The sequence below is a fragment of the Phyllobates terribilis genome, unplaced genomic scaffold (genome assembly GCF_046119375.1).
Source record: "Phyllobates terribilis strain yellow unplaced genomic scaffold, ASM4611937v1 Scaffold_10__3_contigs__length_209671492, whole genome shotgun sequence".
Lineage (NCBI taxonomy): Eukaryota > Metazoa > Chordata > Amphibia > Anura > Dendrobatidae > Phyllobates > Phyllobates terribilis.
The window spans coordinates 208,903,208-208,920,983 of NW_027362770.1; the positions used below are offsets into that span (position 1 = coordinate 208,903,208).

The 17,776-nt window shown below is 58.3% G+C and overlaps 2 non-coding genes across 2 annotated transcripts; both read right to left on the reverse strand.

The window, feature by feature from the left end:
* Window positions 1–959: 959 nt before the first annotated feature.
* Window positions 960–1,113, reverse strand: LOC141164910 (5.8S ribosomal RNA). Its single transcript, XR_012250957.1, has one exon. It is a non-coding gene; the product is annotated as a 5.8S ribosomal RNA (ribosomal RNA).
* Window positions 1,114–12,278: 11,165 nt separating this feature from the next.
* LOC141164937 (5.8S ribosomal RNA) lies at window positions 12,279–12,432 on the reverse strand. Its single transcript, XR_012250983.1, has one exon. It is a non-coding gene; the product is annotated as a 5.8S ribosomal RNA (ribosomal RNA).
* Between the last annotated feature and the right edge of the window lie 5,344 nt (window positions 12,433–17,776).

The following is a 17,776-nucleotide window of genomic DNA, read 5'->3' on the forward strand; positions in this document are numbered from 1 at the left end:
TGGATACGACAGCCAGGCTGATGGAGCCAACAGGCTGGCTGATGGAGACGACAGCCAGGTTGATGGAGACGACAGGCGGGCTGATGGATATGACAGCCAGGCTGATGGAGCCGACAGGCTGGCTGATGGAGACGACAGCCAGGTTGATGAAGACGACAGGCTGGCTGATGGAGACGACAGCCAGGTTGATGGAGACGACAGGCGGACTGATGGAGACGACAGTCAGCCACCTGTATTGGCTTCCCCCAGTCATTCAGAGAACCAGCAAGCAGACAATATGGAAATCATGAGGCCGATAGTGAAGCCTATTGAGAGGCTAGGCTTAAACACCTTTCGGCTCATCCCAATTAGGTGCACCAAACCAGTGTAAAACTGAGAAAAATTACAACCAATAATAAAGTCATTCAAATGTTCGTCTGCACTTTTATTCCAACCGTAGAATACACGGCCTACCACCGTCCACGGGCTGGGGCCACTATTAGAAGGACTCGGGCCCCCGAGCGACGCCGAGGTGGTCCGGTCTCCCGTATGCCACATTTCCCGACGCCCGCCGGACGGACAGGGATTCAGCACTGGGCTCTTCCCTCTTCACTCGCCGTTACTGAGGGAATCCTGGTTAGTTTATTTTCCTCCGCTTATTAATATGCTTAAATTCAGCGGGTCGCCACGTCTGATCTGAGGTCTTTAGTCTGGTCTGCGAGCGTGCCCTACCACGCCGCCCCAGGCGGCTACCCCCCAACCCCTGGAAGCTCCGGAGGCAGCCCTGTGTCTCCACAGACAGCCTCACGGCACGCTCCGGGTCGGGGCGGAGGGTAACCGGGCGGGTGGGTCTAGCCTTGGGGGGACGTAAGGGAGAGGGAGAGAGAGAGAGGGCGTCGGGGTGCGAAGCCTCGGGCTTCCCTCTGAAAATCCCTTGCGACGGGACCCCAGCTGCGCCACGGAGGCGATCGACGGAGGGGCGACCCTCAGACAGGCATAGCCCCGGGAGAAACCCGGGGCCGCAAGGTGCGTTCGAAGTGTCGATGATCAATGTGTCCTGCAATTCACACTAATTCTCGCAGCTAGCTGCGTTCTTCATCGACGCGCGAGCCGAGTGATCCACCGTTAAGAGTCACGCTTTTGGGCCCGGGAGCTCTGGGGCGCCCGGTTTTTCAGTACGTCGGCCGGCAACAGAGGGGGTGCATCGGGGATTTTTCTTGGCCCTATTGCCCCAGGTGCTCGGCCTCCGCCGTCCCTCCCTCCGGCGGGGAGGGGAACAACGGAGGGCTCGAGACTTCTCGACCTACCCCCCGGTCCCGCAACCCCGGGGAGAGGGGTATAGGGGCGCACGGGCGAACGGTACCCGGGACGGCCTTTCATGTGGGTTTTTTCCTGGGCGGGGGGAACACGGCAGGATCCCCCCGAGAGGCCAGGCGTCCGTCGGTACGAAGGAGCAAGAGGGGCTCCACACACCCTCCCGTCGTCGTCGTCCGCACGGCGATAACCCTCGCTGGACCGTCGCCGCCCCTCCGCGTGCGGGTAGCTCAGGCAGAGCGGAAGTATCCCAGCCGCACACCCCCTTCGGGCAGGGGGAGGCAGTCGGGGAAATCGGCTTCCAGCTCCGCGCCTCCTCGGTTCAGTCATCACTGCCTTAATGATCCTTCTGCAGGTTCACCTACAGAAACCTTGTTATGACTTTTACTTCCTCTAGATAGTCAAGTTCGATCGTCTTCTCGCCTCTCCGCCAGGGTCTTGGCGGACCCCGGCAGGGCCAATCCAAGGACCTCACTAAACCATCCAATCGGTAGTAGCGACGGGCGGTGTGTACAAAGGGCAGGGACTTAATCAACGCGAGCTTATGACCCGCACTTACTGGGAATTCCTCGTTCACGGGGAAGAATTGCAATCCCCGATCCCCATCACGAGCGGGGTTCAGCAGGTTACCCGCACCTGTCGGTGAAGGGTAGACACACGCTGGTCCGTTCAGTGTAGCGCGCGTGCAGCCCCGGACATCTAAGGGCATCACAGATCTGTTATTGCTCGATCTCGCGTGGCTGAGCGCCACTTGTCCCTCTAAGAAGCTGGACGCGGACCACGGGGGGTCGCGTAGCTAGTTAGCATGCCGGAGTCTCGTTCGTTATCGGAATTAACCAGACAAATCGCTCCACCAACTAAGAACACCCATGCACCACCACCCACAGAATCGAGAAAGAGCTTTCAATCTGTCAATCCTTTCCATGTCCGGGCCGGGTGAGGTTTCCCGTGTTGAGTCAAATTAAGCCGCAGGCTCCACTCCTGGTGGTGCCCTTCCGTCAATTCCTTTAAGTTTCAGCTTTGCAACCATACTCCCCCCGGAACCCAAAGACTTTGGTTTCCCGGACGCTGCTCGGCAGGTCATGGGAATGACGCCGCCGGATCGCCAGTTGGCATCATTTATGGTCGAACCTACGACTTTCATTCTTGATTAATGAAAACATTCTTGGCAAATGCTTTCGCTTTGGTTCGTCTTGTGCCGGTCCAAGAATTTCACCTCTAGCGGCGCAATAAGGATGCCCCCGGCCGTCCCTCTTAATCATGGCCCCAGTTCCGACAACCAACAAAATAGAACCGGAGTCCTATTCCATTATTCCTAGCTGGAGTATTCAGGCGTGGCTGCCTGCTTTGAACACTCTAATTTTTTCAAAGTAAACGCTTCGGGCCCCCGGGACACTCAGTCAAGGCAAAGGGGCTGGGACTGGCGGTAGCACGCCTTGCGGAAGAACCCCAGCTCGATCCCAAGATCCAACTATGAGCTTTTTAACTGCAGCAGCTTTAGTGTACACTACTGGAGCTGGAATTACCGCGGCTGCTGGCACCAGACTTGCCCTCCAATAGATCCTCGTTAAAGGATTTAAAGTGTACTCATTCCAATTACAGAGCCTCGAAAGAGTCCTGTATTGTTATTTTTCGTCACTACCTCACCGGGTCGGGAGTGGGTAATTTGCGCGCCTGCTGCCTTCCTTGGATGTGGTAGCCGTTTCTCAGGCTCGCTCTCCGGAATCGAACCCTGATTCTCCGTTACCCGTGGTCACCATGGTAGGCACAGAAAGTACCATCAAAAGTTGATAGGGCAGACACCCGAATGGATCGTCGCCGTCACGGGGAAATGCGATCGGCCCAAAGTTATCCAGAGTCGCAAAGCTTACTGTGAGAGCGCAGCAGGGGGGAGGCCGCGGAGGCCGTCAAGACGCCGCGCCCGGGACCCCGGATTGGTTTTGGTCTGATAAATGCACGCATCCCTGGCGGCCAGCGCTCGTTTGCACGTATTAGCTCTAGAATTACCACAGTTGTCCGAGTCAACGGTTTGGAGCGATCAAAGGAATCATAACTGATTTAATGAGCCATTCGCAGTTTCACTGTACCGTCAAGTGTGTACTTACACGTGCATGGCTTAATCTTTGAGACAAGCATATGCTACTGGCAGGATCAACCAGGTAGCCCCCCATCACGACTGGACCGCATCGAGGTTCGGGAGAGGAGAGGCCTGCGGGTACTCCCTACCTCTTGGCCCTCGTTCCTTCTCCCGTTCTCCATATAACCCCTCGGCTCTGGGGTTTCCACTCTCCCTCTCTCGCTCTCTCTCTCCTTCTCCCTGCCGAGCCGCCTGGGAGGACGAGGGTCGAGGGGGAAAGGAGACGGTCGGGCTGGGGCACACCGCACGGTGAGAACCCCCTTCGCCTGCCTCCACAACTCTGTCGTCCTCCCCACTGACGTAGGGGCTCGGGAAAAGACTGGAAATCGCGAAGCTCGGCAGTGGCGCGGAGACGCCACCCACCGCCGCCGCTATCGCCACCGCCGCCCTGTCGGACACGATTGGGGCCGTGGGCCTCCGCTGGCCGGGTACACATCTGGAAGAAAAGGGCCGCCCTCGGAGAAGATCGTTGTGCACAGGGAGCGATTCGGACGACGGGCCCCTACGCCTTGGTGGGTGGGCGCCCCGCCGTTAGCACCTGCGGGTCGTCGGACCGCTGCCTTCGCTGGGTTCGGCTCAAACTCCCCACTGCTCAGCCACCTACGCGGACGGGAGGGCGGCGTGCGCGCCCAAAGATAGGTGTCAAAAGCCCGGGGGTAGAGGAGGAAGGGGACCGCTCACCTTAAGCCGTCGCGGGCTCCAAAGCCCGGGCTGAGCGAGCGGCGCCACCTCCCCACGCGGAAGCGCTGCGCCAGATCGATCGGAGGAAGAGCAGGGGTGCGTGGAGGGACTTGCCCAAGTACGGAGGCTGCAAACCCCTGTCGTCGGGAGATACGTGCCCACGAGTACTGGAAGCGCGACTCGGGTACAGGCGCCCTTGCACGGTGAGAACCCCCTTCGCCTGCCTCCACACCTCTGTCGTCCTCCTCACTGACATAGGGATCCGGGAAAAGACTGGAAAGCGCGAAGCTCGGCAGTGGCGCGGAGACGCCACCCACCACCGCCGCTGTCGCCAGCGCCGCGGAGGCCGCCCTTTCGGACACGAGGGGCGGCGCGGGCCTCCGCTGGCCGTGTACGCATCTGGAAGAAAAGGGCCGCCCTCGGAGATAGTTGTGCTTCCCCACACAGGGAGCGATTTGGACGACGGGCCCCCACGCCTTGGTGGGTGGGCACCATGCCGTTCGCACGTGCGGGTCGTCGGACCGCTGCCTTCGCTTGGGTCGGGTCACACACCCCACGGCTCGGCCACCTCCACGGACTTGAGGCGAGGCCGGCGTGAGCGCCCAAAGATAGGTGTCGAAAGCCCGGGGGTAGAGGAGGAAGGGGATCGCTCACCTTAAGCCGACGCGGGTTCCAAAGCCCGGGCCGAGCGAGCGGCGCCACCTCCCCATCTGGGAGCGCTGCGCCAGATCGATCGGAGGAAGAGCAGGGGTGCGTGGAGGGACTTGCCCAAGTACGGAGGCTGCAAACCCCTGTCGTCGGGAGATACGTGCCCACGATTCCTGGAAGCGAGACTCGGGTACAGGCGCCCTTGCACGGTGAGAACCCCCTTCGCCTGCCTCCACACCTCTGTCGTCCTCCTCACTGACATAGGGATCCGGGAAAAGACTGGAAAGCGCGAAGCTCGGCAGTGGCGCGGAGACGCCACCCACCACCGCCGCTGTCGCCAGCGCCGCGGAGGCCGCCCTTTCGGACACGAGGGGCGGCGCGGGCCTCCGCTGGCCGTGTACGCATCTGGAAGAAAAGGGCCGCCCTCGGAGATAGTTGTGCTTCCCCACACAGGGAGCGATTTGGACGACGGGCCCCCACGCCTTGGTGGGTGGGCACCATGCCGTTCGCACGTTCGGGTCGTCGGACCGCTGCCTTCGCTTGGGTCGTGTAAAACTCCCCACGGCTCGGCCACCTCCACGGACGGGAGGCGAGGCCGGCGTGCGCGCCCAAAGATAGGTGTCGAAAGCCCGGGGGTAGAGGAGGAAGGGTACCGCTCACCTTAAGCCGGCGCGGGCTCCAAAGCCCGGGCCGAGCGAGCGGCGCCACCTCCTCACCCGGGAGCGCTGCGCCAGATCGATCGGAGGAAGAGCAGGTGTGCGTGGAGGGACTTGCCCAAGTACGGAGGCTGCAAACCCCTGTCGTCGGGAGATACGTGCCCACATGTCCTGGAAGCGCGACTCGGGTACAGGCGCCCTTGCGGAGGGGGTACTGGATATGGAACAGCACTGGGGTCGAAGCCACAAAAGCATCTGCCCTCGTGGAGCCTCTCCTCAGCCTAAAAATCCAGATTTTAGCCTTGAGGCACCCCCATGTGGAGAACCAGGGCCCACGGGGGGGGGGGGGGGGGGGTCTGGCCAGGCTCACTTCAACCCAGGAACACCTCTCTGACTTGGAATAGGCGACCAGCAAAAGTCCCCCCACGCAGCTGCGGAAGCCTGGGTTCAGCCAAGGTGCAGACCTCCAGCCGAACAGGGACTCATAGCCAAAACGCGTACCCAGGCCTACGGAGGTGAAAACCAGCTTAAATGAGTCGAAATGTGTCGGGGCTGAGAGGTACCTCTCTCTCATATATTCTGCCGGTGGTGTGCAAAACTGGGTCTTTGCATGGAGTGTCACCCTATACCCACTTTAGGGACGCATGCCAAAAAGTACCCGATCGCCTGGAACTGTCAGGCGGATTCGGCTCCCTGGAATTTCCTCATTCTGGTTCTTTTTCACTTTTTGTCTCTTTTTCGACATCTAGTGGGCAGGCTGCATTACTGCAACCGGGGACACCTCAAAACACTTGGAACTGGTGAGCGGATTCAATTTACCAACGTTTGGCGGGTCCTGGAAGTCAAAATTCTGATTTCTGAAAAAGACTAAGTATGAAGGACTCATCGGGTGAATCGCTCTGGAACTGAAATCGGATGCGCTCACTGACATGTTCCCCTCTCTGGAAGTCTGACACAAGTTGAAAAATTTTCTAAGTCCGCAAAAAATTTTTTTAAACTTTTTTTCAATTTTCCCCCCCGTGGGATATATATTTTACCCACACATTTGGAGCCCTCCTGGGATGCCCTCTAACATATTATAACCTCATTTAGCGGAGGTTTTCACAAAAAAGTGAAATTTTCAAAAAGTCAGAAATTTGCCAAAAAAACGACTAAGTATGAAGGACTCATCGGGTGAATCGCTCTGGAACTGAAATTGGTAGCGCTCACTGACATGTTCCCCTCTCTGGAAGTCTGACACATGTGTGAAAATTTTCTAAGTCCACAAAAAAAATTTTTTAAACTTTTTTTCAATTTTCCCCCTGTGGGATATATATTCCACCCATACATTTGGAACACTCCTGGTGTACCCTCACACATATTTCCCCTCTCTATAGAGGAAGACTGGGGGGCCTCAGCCCAAAATTCTGGAACTGTTTCTGGACACCGCAGCACTATTAAGCCCTCCACCGACTACCACAAGGCGAATATTAAGCCCTCCACCGACTTGCAAGGGGGCGACTTTTAAGCCCCCTTCCAAATACATCTAGTCGCGGGCGGATACTTTTTGGCGTGGTGGGTTCGCGGCCCGGCAGCTCACAATGTGTCCCGCATCGGTCATAGCTGTCGCTGCCAAGGAGGCTTGTGATTTGTTTGGCAAAATCTGAGTTTGAGGGCGGCCTATGAAACCAGCAGCCTTATGGCGTGGGGGGGTTGATCAGGCCCCTTTGGCATCCAGGGTTCCCTTAGGAGGGGAGGCAAACTCCTTGGGAGGGACAAAAGCTTGTCTCGAGGGATGGCTTTCAATAGATCGCAGCGAGGGGAGCTGAGAGGCCTGTGCGGGGACCTGTACGGGAAAAGCGGCTCGCTGTGGGGTGCATGGTCCCGAAGCGGCAGGCGTCTGGAAAACACCCCTTGCACGGGGAGGGCGAGGTGACTGGCCTCCGGAGGATGCCACAGCCGCCCCCGTCTCACCAACCACACCCAAGACGACACACAGGGTCGCTCAGGGAGATGGCATGTGGGGGGAGCCTATGCGGCACCACCGTCTGGCTTAGACCTGCCTCCGTCGAGGGGGGTCCTCAACCCACCGGCGGACAGGCATGAGGATTTGGAGAGGGGAACTGGCCGTCAGGTTCCGTCGCGGCTCTGGCACTAACCCAGCGACGCGGAGGTCGCGAGGGTTGTTATCGGCCTGGCCGTGTCGGCGTCACCCTCCAGCGTAGTCCCTCACACCCGTAACCTCAAAAGTATGCCCCCACGCGTGGGTGGGTGGGCACCCCGGAGTTCGCCCGTGAGGGTCATTGGAACGCTGACTTTGCTCGGGTCGGGTCAAACTCCCCACGGCTCAGCCACCTCCGCGGATGGGAGGCGAGTCCGGCTTGCACGCCCAAAGACAGGGGTCAAAAGCCCGGGGGTAGAGGAGGAAGGGGACCGCTCACCTTAAGCCGGCGCGGGCTCCAAAGCCCAGGTCGAGCGAGCGGCGCCACCTCCCCACCCAGGAGCACTGTGCCAGATCGATCGGAGGAAGAGCAGGGGTGCATGTAGGGACTGGCCCACGTACGGAGGCTGCAAACCCCTGTCGTCGGGAGATACGTGCCCACGAGTCCTGGAAGCGCGACTCGGGTACAGGCGCCCTTGCAGAGGGGGTACTGGATGTGGAACAGCACTGGGGTCGAAGCCACAAAAGCATCCGCCCTCATGGAGCCTCTCCTCAGCCTAAAAATCCAGATTTTAGCCTTGACGGCACCCCCATGTGGAGAACCAGGGCCCGCGGGGGGGGTCTGGCCAGGCTCACTTCAACCCAGGAACACCTCTCTGACTTGGGATAGGCAACCAGCAAAAGTCCCCCCACGCAGCTGCGGAAGCCTGGGTTCAGCCAAGGTGCAGACCTCCAGCCGAACAGGGACTCATAGCCAAAACGCGTAGCCGGGCCTACGGAGGTGAAAACCAGCTTAAATGAGTCGAAATGTGTCGGGGCTGAGAGGTACCTCTCTCTCATATATTCTGCCGGTGGTGTGCAAAACTGGGTCTTTGCATGGAGTGTCACCCTATACCCACTTTAGGGACGCATGCAAAAAAGTGCCCGATCGCCTGGAACTGTCAGGCGGATTCGGCTCCCTGCAATTTCCTCATTCTGGTTCTTTTTCACTTTTTGTCTCTTTTTCGACATCTATTGGGCAGGCTGCATTACTGCAACCGGGGACACCTCAAAACACTTGGAACTGGTGAGCGGATTCAATTTACCAACGTTTGGCGGGTCCTGGAAGTCAAAATTCTGATTTCTGAAAAAGACTAAGTGTGAAGGACTCATCGGGCAAATCGCTCTGGAACTGAAATCGGATGCACTCACTGACATTTCCTACCTCTCTGGAAGTTTCCTGCACACAGATATTTCCCATAAGCTAACCTCGCAAACCAAATGTCTGAAAATGAGGTTCCTCTCATATAGCGCAATAGAACAAACGTATATGAGATAGGTTAGGTTTTTTCCGTCAACGCTGCTGATGCTTTTCAACCGTGCAGGTGGCTGCCTTATGGGTGCCTCAACCCCTGTGATGCCGTATAGAAGATACGGACGAATTTATCCAGGTTTGAATATTTCCAGCAGCACTACAGGTGATTTGCACCCGTGCGAGCGACTCATCACCTGTTACGCGAGAGCAGTGATTAGCCGCTAGAGCGGAAACTAATCAGCCGAGCGGCTGATGCAGCCTGGATGTGTGCGGCAGAAATTCAGATCACCTCCGCTGCAGATGCAAGGACTTTAAAGCTCAATTTGACTGCGGGAAACGTGTCGCTATGAAGCGGTAAGTAGAAGTTATTCGTCGCCCACATATAGGAGAATGTAACCGCCACACCAGACTGCGGCGGACCCCATGTTGCACGGTTGTAAAACCGCAGTGAACGTTTGTGTTGCTTATTTCCCCACATCCACCAACGTACACCGCTGACTTCCCCCGCGTGCCACAGGGTGACGAGATATCTGTCCACACATCTGAGAAGGGTGTGCATGAGGTCCGAAAGCGTCTCGGAGATAAAAAAAAACTTGGCTATCGCCAAAGATCGACTTAGACTTGTCGCGGCTAAGGGCACAGCTATACTATTCAGCGAGCTCAAGCCTCTGCAATCCCTGGAAGATGTGGTAGCATTTGCCGAAAGCCGTGGGTATTTTATAGTAAACAAACCTACATTTCAGTTAGAAAACATACCGCTGACCTCTGTAGGACAGACCCAGGCGCCAACAGACTGTTTGCCCCCATGCTACATGCCCCCTGTGGAGTCATATTCACATATGATGGACGCGCCTGTCCCTGAACAGTCTGCACACAATTTTGAGGGAGCCCCATGCCCCGAGTCGGACCCCATTGAGGCCATGGATGGCAGCACACAAACATTCAGTCTAGGCAATGGAGAAACGAAAGCTCCCTGGCTAGAACGGCCGCCGGCTTGTATATGCGTCACTCAGTAAATAGCCCCATGTAGAAGAGCTTCCGCACATATTTGACAGTAACCCGTGGGGTCCCTAATTGTAACCAGGAGGTATCGAATGTTGCGCGGTTTCTTTTCTTTATCAACCCAAGATTTATAACTCTGGAGTACTTAACCAAACCAACAAAAGTGAATGATTTTTTTTAAAAAACTCAGCAGCCTCAAACTATCGAACCAGACCTCCCTCAAAATACTGAAGCACATTCGGCGATTCACCACTTATCAGATGAGGGGCACACAACTGAGCATAGAGAATCCTCAGCTATACAGGGCGTGTGAGGTGTTTATGAACTTTACGGAGGACCTGCGTAAGACGTTGTACAGGGGAGTCTGCCAAGACTCAGTGAGCAAGAGGTACCCAATATTCTGAGAGATTTTTACCAAACATCGGCTGTTGGGTAAAAAAGTGCTATAACTGTATTTCACCCCACAGGTACGATACGCTGATGAAGCCCTCCAAGACACCGAATGACTGCCAGAAAATACTGGACGAAGCAAGACCTACATTTCTAGCGAGCATAGAGAATGTCCAGGACGGGGGATCAGAAGAGGACCGAAGGGAAGTTATTCTGTACCTCCAGGCCCTTCTGATTCTAAGACACCTCCAAAGGCCAGGTGTTGTTCGCAATTTGACCGTAAGTAGTGTTAGTCTGCATGGGCAGCGGTCATTGCGGAACCATCTCAATCATCTCCCTTCTTTTTACACCTTAGGTTTCAGAGTGGAACGGGAGGACCTATCACATGTACCGCGGTGTTCGAAAGACGATTGTCGGTGTAAAAACACACAAGTGTGCATCCACTCAAGTAGCATCGTTCATGCTTTCAGAGGAATAACATTCGGTAAGGTTTCTACAAGCCAGGGGACCCGGGCTACCCGACTCCACATGGGGTTGAAACCCCTCTGTTGTCCCCATGCAAAACTCGTTTGAGGTATACCCTCTGGCTCGAGATTAAGTTTTTTTTTCTTTTTCAGTGGTTCAAAGTCTATGCAGAACATATCAGACCTGTCATTGCTGCTGGCCTAGAAATCACAAACTTTTTTCTGACGTGTACCGGGAAGGTCGTAATGAACCCATCCGCTGCTCTCCGGCGTTATCATGAAAGGTGGGGGAAGAATATCCAGTGTAAATTATCATATGCAGCTACAGGCACTGATTGTTTTTCCTCCACAGCTACAGCCTTCCACATGTCACCAGCCATTTTGTACGACGTGTATGTGAAACGTGGACTCTCTCACGATATTCCGATTCCGAAAAACACTTATTCGCACGATATCTGGTCCACACAAATGGTATGGCTGAGAAAGTTTACCAGGAGAAAGCACTTGTGGATATGTGTCGTGCCCATGAATTGGTAATAAATTCGGGGCAGGCTGTTGGAGACGACAGCCAGGCTGATGGAGCCGAAAGGCTGGCTGATGGAGACGACAGCCAGGTTGATGGAGACGACAGGCGGGCTGATGGATACGACAGCCAGGCTGATGGAGCCAACAGGCTGGCTGATGGAGACGACAGCCAGGTTGATGGAGACGACAGGCGGGCTGATGGATATGACAGCCAGGCTGATGGAGCCGACAGGCTGGCTGATGGAGACGACAGCCAGGTTGATGAAGACGACAGGCTGGCTGATGGAGACCACAGCCAGGTTGATGGAGACGACAGGCGGACTGATGGAGACGACAGTCAGCCACCTGTATTGGCTTCCCCCAGTCATTCAGAGAACCAGCAAGCAGACAATATGGAAATCATGAGGCCGATAGCGAAGCCTATTGAGAGGCTAGGCTTAAACACCTTTCGGCTCATCCCAATTAGGTGCACCAAACCAGTGTAAAACTGAGAAAAATTACAACCAATAATAAAGTCATTCAAATGTTCGTCTGCACTTTTATTCCAACCGGCCTACCACCGTCCACGGGCTGGGGCCACTATTAGAAGGACCCGGGCAACCGAGCGACGCCGAGGTGGTCCGGTCTCCCGTATGCCACATTTCCCGACGCCCGCCGGACGGACAGGGATTCAGCACTGGGCTCTTCCCTCTTCACTCGCCGTTACTGAGGGAATCCTGGTTAGTTTATTTTCCTCCGCTTATTAATATGCTTAAATTCATCTGATCTGAGGTCTTTAGTCTGGTCTGCGAGCGTGCCCTTCCACGCCGCCCCAGGCGGCTACCCCCCAACCCCTGGAAGCTCCGGAGGCAGCCCTGTGTCTCCACAGACAGCCTCACGGCACGCTTCGGGTCGGGGCGGAGGGTAACCGGGCGGGTGGGTCTAGTCTTGGGGGGACGTAAGGGAGAGAGAGAGAGAGAGGGCGTCGGGGTGCGAAGCCTCGGGCCTCCCTCTGAAAATCCCTTGCGACGGGACCCCAGCTGCGCCACAGAGGCGATCGACGGAGGGGCGACCCTCAGACAGGCATAGCCCCGGGAGAAACCCGGGGCCGCAAGGTGCGTTCGAAGTGTTGATGATCAATGTGTCCTGCAATTCACACTAATTCTCGCAGCTAGCTGCATTCTTCATCGACGCGCGAGCCGAGTGATCCACCGTTAAGAGTCACGCTTCTGGGTCCGGGCGCTCTGGGGCGCCCGGTTTTTCAGTACGTCGGACGGCAACAGAGGGGGTGCATCGGGGATTTTTCTTGGCCCTGTTGCCCCGGGTGCTCGGCCTCCGCCGTCCCTCCCTCCGGCGGGGAGGGGAACAACGGAGGGCTCGAGACTTCTCGACCTACCCCCCGGACCCGCAACCCCGGGGAGAGGGGTATAGGGGCGCACAGGCGAACGGTACCCGGGACGGCCTTTCATGTGGGTTTTTTCCTGGGCGGGGGGAACACGGCAGGATCCCCCCGAGAGGCCAGGCGTCCTTCGGGACGACGGAGCAAGAGGGGCTCCCCCACACCCTCCCGTCGTCGTCGTCCGCACGGCGATAACCCTCGCTGGACCGTCGCCGCCCCTCCGCGTGCGGGTAGCTCAGGCAGAGCGGAAGTATCCCAGCCGCACACCCCCTTTGGGCAGGGGGAGGCAGTCGGGGAAATCGGCTTCCAGCTCCGCGTCTCCTCGGTTCGGTCATCGCTGCCTTAATGATCCTTCTGCAGGTTCACCTACAGAAACCTTGTTACGACTTTTACTTCCTCTAGATAGTCAAATTCGATCGTCTTCTCGGCTCTCCGCCAGGGTCTTGGCGGACCCCGGCAGGGCCAATCCAAGTACCTCACTAAACCATCCAATCGGTAGTAGCGACGGACGGTGTGTACAAAGGGCAGGGACTTAATCAATGCGAGCTTATGACCCGCACTTACTGGGAATTCCTCGTTCACGGGGAAGAATTGCAATCCCCATCACGAGCGGGGTTCAGCAGGTTACCCGCACCTGTCGGTGAAGGGTAGACACACGCTGGTCCGTTCAGTGTAGCGCGCGTGCAGCCCCGGACATCTAAGGGCATCACAGATCTGTTATTGCTCGATCTCGCGTGGCTGAGCGCCACTTGTCCCTCTAAGAAGCTGGACGCGGACCACGGGGGGTCGCGTAGCTAGTTAGCATGCCGGAGTCTCGTTCGTTATCGGAATTAACCAGACAAATCGCTCCACCAACTAAGAACACCCATGCACCACCACCCACAGAATCGAGAAAGAGCTTTCAATCTGTCAATCCTTTCCGTGTCCGGGCCGGGTGAGGTTTCCCGTGTTGAGTCAAATTAAGCCGCAGGCTCCACTCCTGGTGGTGCCCTTCAAACAATTCCTTTAAGTTTCAGCTTTGCAACCATACTCCCCCCGGAACCCAAAGACTTTGGTTTCCCGGACGCTGCTCGGCAGGTCATGGGAATGACGCCGCCGGATCGCCAGTTGGCATCATTTATGGTCGGAACTACGACGGTATCTGATAATCTTCGAACCTCCGACTTTCGTTCTTGATTAATGAAAACATTCTTGGCAAATGCATTCGCTTTGGTTCGTCTTGTGCCGGTCCAAGAATTTCACCTCTAGCGGCGCAATACGGATGCCGCCGGCCGTACCTCTTAATCATGGCCCCAGTTCCGACAACCAACAAAATAGAACCGGAGTCCTATTCCATTATTCCTAGCTGGAGTATTCAGGCGTGGCTGCCTGCTTTGAACACTCTAATTTTTTCAAAGTAAACGCTTCGGGCCCCCGGGACACTCAGTCAAGAGCATCGGGGAGGCGCCCCAAGGCAAAGGGGCTGGGACTGGCGGTAGCACGCCTTGCGGCAGACCGCCAGCTCGATCCCAAGATCCAACTACGAGCTTTTTAACTGCAGCAGCTTTAGTGTACACTACTGGAGCTGGAATTACCGCGGCTGCTGGCACCAGACTTGCCCTCCAATAGATCCTCGTTAAAGGATTTAAAGTGTACTCATTCCAATTACAGAGCCTCGAAAGAGTCCTGTATTGTTATTTTTCGTCACTACCTCACCGGGTCGGGAGTGGGTAATTTGCGCGCCTGCTGCCTTCCTTGGATGTGGTAGCCGTTTCTCAGGCTCGCTCTCCGGAATCGAACCCTGATTCTCCGTTACCCGTGGTCACCATGGTAGGCACAGAAAGTACCATCAAAAGTTGATAGGGCAGACACCCAAATGGATCGTCGCCGTCACGGGGAAATGCGATCGGCCCGAGGTTATCCAGAGTCGCAAAGCTTACGGTGAGAGCGCAGCAGGGGGGAGGCCGTCTCGACGCCGCGCCCGGGACCCCGGATTGGTTTTGGTCTGATAAATGCACGAATCCCTGGCGGCCAGCGCTCGTTTGCACGTATTAGCTCTAGAATTACCACAGTTGTCCGAGTCAACGGTTTGGAGCGATCAAAGGAATCATAACTGATTTAAAGAGCCATTCGCAGTTTCACTGTACCGTCCGTGTGTACTTACACGTGCATGGCTTAATCTTTGAGACAAGCATATGCTACTGGCAGGATCAACCAGGTAGCCCCCCATCACGACTGGACCGCGTCGAGGTTCGGGAGAGGAGAGGCCTGCGGGTACTCCCTACCTCTTGGCCCTCGTTCCTTCTCCCGTTCTCCATATAACCCCTCGGCTCTGGGGTTTCCACTCTCCCTCTCTCGCTCTCTCTCTCCTTCTCCCTGCCGAGCCGCCTGGGAGGACGAGGGTCGAGGGGGAAAGGCGACGGTCGGGCTGGGGCACACCGCACGGTGATAACCCCCTTCGCCTGCCTCCACACCTCTGTCGTCCTCCCCACTGACGTAGGGGCTCGGGAAAAGACTGGAAATCGCGAAGCTCGGCAGTGGCGCGGAGACGCCACCCACCGCCGCCGCTATCGCTGGCCGGGTACACATCTGGAAGAAAAGGGCCGCCCTCGGAGAAGATCGTTGTGCATCCCCGCACAGGGAGCGATTCGGACGACGGGCCCCCACGCCTGGGTGGGTGGGCACCCCGCCGTTAGCCCGTGCGGGTCGTCGGACCGCTGCCTTCGCTGGGGTCGGCTCAAACTCCCCACGACTCGGCCACCTCCACGGACCGGAGGCCGGCGTGCGCGCCCAAAGATAGGTGTCAAAAGCCCGGGGGTAGAGGAGGAAGGGGACCGCTCACCTTAAGCCGGCGCGGGCTCCAAAGCCCGGGCTGAGCGAGCGGCGCCACCTCCCCACCCGGGAGCGCTGCGCCAGATCGATCGGAGGAAGAGCAGGGGTGCGTGGAGGGACTTGCCCAAGTACGGAGGCTGCAAACCCCTGTCGTCGGGAGATACGTGCCCACGAGTCCTGGAAGCGCGACTCGGGTACAGGCGCCCTTGCACGGTGAGAACCCCCTTCGCCTGCCTCCACACCTCTGTCGTCCTCCTCACTGACATAGGGATCCGGGAAAAGACTGGAAAGCGCGAAGCTCGGCAGTGGCGCGGAGACGCCACCCACCACCGCCGCTGTCGCCACCGCCGCGGAGGCCGCCCTTTTGGACACGAGGGGCGGCGCGGGCCTCCGCTGGCCGTGTACGCATCTGGAAGAAAAGGGCCGCCCTCGGAGATAGTTGTGCTTCCCCGCACAGGGAGCGATTCGGACGACGGGCCCCCACGCCTTGGTGGGTGGGCACCATGCCGTTCGCACGTGCGGGTCGTCGGACCGCTGCCTTCGCTTGGGTCGGGTAAAACTCCCCACGGCTCGGCCACCTCCACGGAAGGGAGGCGAGGCCGGCGTGCGCGCCCAAAGATAGGTGTCGAAAGCCCGGGGATAGAGGAGGAAGGGGACCGCTCACCTTAAGCCGGCGCGGGCTCCAAAGCCCGGGCCGAGCGAGCGGCGCCACCTACCCACCCGGGAGCGCTGCGCCAGATCGATCGGAGGAAGAGCAGGGGTGCGTGGAAGGACTTGCCCAAGTACGGAGGCTGCAAACCCCTATCGTCGGGAGATACGTGCCCACGAGTCCTGGAAGCGCGACTCGGGTACAGGCGCCCTTGCACGGTGAGAACCCTCTTCGCCTGCCTCCACATCTCTGTCGTCCTCCCCACTGACATAGGGATCCGGGAAAAGACTGGAAAGCGCGAAGCTCGGCAGTGGCGCGGAGGCGCCACCCACCAAAGCTGCTGTCGCCACCGCCGCGGAGTCCGCCCTTTCGGACACGAGGGGCGGCGCGGGCCTCCGCTGGCCGTGTACGCATCTGGAAGAAAAGGGCCGCCCTCGGAGATAGTTGTGCTTCCCCGCACAGGGAGCGATTCGGACGATGGACCCCACGCCTTGGTGGGTGGGCACCATGCTGTTCGCACGTGCGGGTCGTCGGACCGCTGACTTCGCTTGGGTCGGGTCGGGTAAAACTCCCCACGGCTCGGCCACCTCCACGGACGGGAGGCGAGGCCGGCGTGCGCGCCCAAAGATAGGTGTCGAAAGCCCAGGGGTAGAGGAGGAAGGGGACCGCTCACCTTAAGCCGGCGCGGGCTCCAAAGCCCGGGCCGAGCGAGCGGCGCCACCTCCCCACCCGGGAGTGCTGCGCCAGATCGATCGGAGGAAGAGCAAGGGTGCGTGGAGGGACTTGCCCAAGTACGGAGGCTGCAAACCCCTGTCGTCGGGAGATACGTGCCCACGAGTCCTGGAAGCACGACTCGGGTACAGGCGCCCTTGCACGGTGAGAACCCCCTTCGCCTGCCTCCACACCTCTGTCATCCTCCCCACTGACATAGGGATCCGGGAAAAGACTGGAAAGCGCGAAGCTCGGAAGTGGCGCGGAGACGCCACCCACCACCGCCGCTGTCGCCACCGCCGCGGAGGCCGCCCTTTCTGACACGAGGGGTGGCGCGGGCCTCCGCTGGCCGTGTACGCATCTGGAAGAAAAGGGCCGCCCTCGGAGATAGTTGTGCTTCCCCGCACAGGGAGCGATTCGGACGACGGGCCCCCACGCCTTGGTGGGTGGGCACCATGCCGTTCGCACGTGCGGGTCGTCGGACCGCTGACTTCGCTTGGGTCGGGTAAAACTCACCACGGCTCGGCCACCTCCACGGACGGGAGGCGAGGCCGGCGTGCGCGCCCAAAGATAGGTGTCGAAAGCCCGGTGGTAGAGGAGGAAGGGGACCGCTCACCTTAAGCCGGCGCGGGCTCCAAAGCCCGGGCCGAGCGAGCGGTGCCACCTCCCCACCCGGGAGCGCTGCGCCATATCGATCGGAGGAAGAGCAGGGGTGCGTGGAGGGACTTGCCCAAGTACGGAGGCAGCAAACCCCTGTTGTCGGGAGATACGTGCCCACGATTCCTGGAAGCGCGACTCGGGTACAGGCGCCCTTGCAGAGGGGGTACTGGATGTGCAACAGCACTGGGGTCGAAGCCACAAAAGCATCCGCCCTCATGGAGCCTCTCCTCAGCCTAAAAATCCAGATTTTAGCCTTGAGGCGCCCCCATGTGGAGAACCAGGGCCCACGGGGGGGGGTCTGGCCAGGCTCACTTCAACCCAGGAACACCTCTCTGAC